The sequence below is a fragment of the Paramormyrops kingsleyae genome, chromosome 20 (assembly GCF_048594095.1).
Source record: "Paramormyrops kingsleyae isolate MSU_618 chromosome 20, PKINGS_0.4, whole genome shotgun sequence".
In the NCBI taxonomy this organism is placed as follows: Eukaryota; Metazoa; Chordata; class Actinopteri; order Osteoglossiformes; family Mormyridae; genus Paramormyrops; species Paramormyrops kingsleyae.
This window is the reverse complement of record NC_132816.1, coordinates 5,738,254-5,741,198: the sequence shown is the minus strand read 5'-3', so window position 1 is coordinate 5,741,198 and position 2,945 is coordinate 5,738,254. Positions and strand designations below refer to the sequence as shown.

General features: G+C 43.1%; 1 long non-coding RNA gene across 1 annotated transcript; it reads right to left on the bottom strand.

Annotated features, from left to right (window-relative positions):
* Window positions 1–1,506: 1,506 nt before the first annotated feature.
* On the bottom strand, window positions 1,507–2,717 carry LOC140581246 (uncharacterized). The gene is made up of 4 exons (XR_011984306.1): window positions 2,580–2,717; window positions 2,182–2,239; window positions 1,776–1,903; window positions 1,507–1,629 (listed from the first exon to the last, which is right to left on the bottom strand). It is a non-coding gene; the product is annotated as an uncharacterized lncRNA (long non-coding RNA).
* Window positions 2,718–2,945: the final 228 nt, after the last annotated feature.

Below are 2,945 nucleotides of genomic sequence, written 5' to 3'. Positions count from 1 at the left end.
TATAATCTCCTCTGGAAACTTAAGTTGTTTCCCGGGATCAACCCTCACGTCCCAGTCAGCAGCAGATGTCAAAATTCCTGTGGCCATTGATGTCGTATTAGAGCTCTTCCCTGCCATAACTAACCTAATGAGGCTGATGTATCCAGATGTAACCCCTTTGTCACTAGTGTTATACCCAACCTGGAGTCACACTCATGTAGCTTAAACACACAAGATCCTGGGACTCCAGCTACTGATAGTGAAATGACTGGACTTCCTGTCTGACACCCAAACTTAAAGGGTTTCCTAAGGCACTAGAATTTGAAAAGTAAGTGTGAGTAATAAACTAATGAGATGGGGTAAATGATGTAACTAGAGCGGTGTCTCCACTGAGGAAGTATTTTACCAGGGCCCCTGGCATTAATATATATCCACAGAAATTAGATAATTAAATGTGTAATGACTATGGCTTGTCCTAAATAAAATGGCTCGGCAACAGTATATGGAGACCTAACATACAAACATTTATTTACTCTTTTCCATGAGAGCGTGTGTATATATTTAAAACAAACAAAAGAAAATAAATTATGAAATATAGATTTACTCCCTGTGCACATACAACTAAAATATAACAGTCAAACCCTGTAAGATTTTTCCCAGTACTTCAAAGAATGTTATATGCCGAATGGCAGCAAATACAGTATGTTACAAATGTTTACATTTTATGTAACTAGGCTTTACTCAAACCAAAAACTATCCATTTAACTATACCTCCAGAAACAGTTAGACTAGTAATTATGCTGATCACTATGCAAAACGCACATATTTCTTCCACACAATCCTCATCACATGAACAGAAATGATACCATATTAACCCAACCAAGCTCTTGGAATGCAAAGCTAACCAAGTTGGGGCCCAGTTGCTGCGTTGGTGCACATGTAGTCTGTCAGTGAGTCTATCGCACTAGTTCACACAGGTTGCTTTAACACAGTCCCACATCGCCATCCTTCACAAGTTGCAGTTCCAGGGGCAGATGAGCTGAGACTGGATCACGCAGGGTAAGTTGGATCAGGGCTGCATGACAGACAGAGAGTTAATGCTCAGTATGTGGCCACATGTGGGAGCAACAATAGCTCACACTGAATGTGAGGTCTGTCTGTGTTTTTATTGAAAGCAAGGCAGGTGCTGGCATTCTTACAAGGGGGAGGCGTGGCAACAGGGGACCAATGGGTCTTGGGCCGCTGACTGGCTGAGGTCCCCAGGAAGGCAGACTGAGCCCCGGAACACTGGAGAACCCAGACCAGGAAGCAGGGATCCAGAAATGGGGCTAAAACACAGAAGCCAGGACACTCACAGACAATCCCAAAAACATGACACCTGTTACACAGCGTGCTGCAAAAAAATATCATTATTTACAAATGAGGTTTCCTGGGCAATAACTGAAAGTATCCATTTTTTGTATCACACATTAATAAGTACCAAACAGTTACTGAAAACTTTGTACTTTTGTGCCTCACCTGTATCATAAAAAATTCCCGGCTATATAATGATGCAGCTTGGAACAAGGGCTCCAACGTGAGGTACAAAACCAAAAGGCAGGACCGTCGTTTCTTTGGTGACCTTCCTGACTTTCGGCACGCCTGACCTGCCTGGCATTAGCATATACAGGAAGACAACCGTTAGCATACATTTCATCTGTACGTTTAACTTCCTGTCGTTTTTGCAACCTGCACCTTCAGTCAATTTCATCCACCCATTTTAACCACTTAATATAAAATGTAATATGACATCTTACCCCCAGAGGGAGATCCAAGGTCCTGAGGCTTTCCTCTAGGGTCAGGATGACTTGGACCTTCCAGTGGATCTGGGCAGCAACTGTGGTCCTTCAGCTGTCCATCCCATGTTCGCTTTGAGCCTCTTCTTCTGAGAGAGAAGGATCACCATTAATAGCTAGAAGTTTCTGCTCTTAATTGCACAGATGTCTTGATGTTACCATAATTGGTGCCAAAGACCATCATTTCCAAACAAGGTCTTGTGATTTACAGTTAATGTGCTGGAATAGAATACAGTACATGTGATGCAGGGATGAACAACCACGAAATACCTGAAATACTCAGTATAGCACATCTGTAGGAGTAATGAATTAAAGCACACGATTAGGCTGTGTGTGCAGGTTTTCATTCTACCCAAGAAGAACCTACTCCTCATTGATCTGGACCAGGGCTCCATCCTCTTCTGGTTCTCTGCCTTGTGCACTGGCTGAAAAACGTAGCAGACAACAGTAAATACTGACGCTAAGTGTCTCTCTAGGCCTGCTTGACTGAGCTAAGACTTTGACCTCTATCTCTGCTCTCTGTGTTTCAGTAGGATGTAATAGGCTCATTAATGGCTGAGAGATCCACACAAGACAGTGAACAAGGAACTGGGGGGAAATCTCAATGAATCAATGAATGGATTGCAAAATGTACAATGAATATAAAATTGGACTTTTTAAGAATATTTAAGAAAAGTGCTCAGTGACAACAATTTTTGATGTTATTTTTTCATTACAAAAAAGCAGATTTAAAAGATCATTCACACTGGAACTAATCTAACCCACCAAGCAATGCAAAGAAAGCAGCCATTGTCTGGGACTCCTCCTGCTGCTCCTTGCTGCTGTAGTCCTGTCTGGACGGACCTTGTGGCTCCTGCTGACTGAGGTGCTGGCGCCTGAAGTGCGCGTGCCTCACCATCCCTGCAGCGCGGAGGCAGTGGAGTAACTCCGTTAGGGGGCGCACTGACAAGGTGTTAGCCGACCTGTGTTCTAATGCCGGCTTGGGTTGTAAAGCAGGTGAGTCACGTGGCGCAGCTAACTGGCTAACATCCCCTATTACAAAATGTTTGTATTTAAATAGGATACAAATATTTTGGGGTTTTTTCCGCGCTGATTACTAATACTATGGCTTAGCAAGATACGTAGTAAATC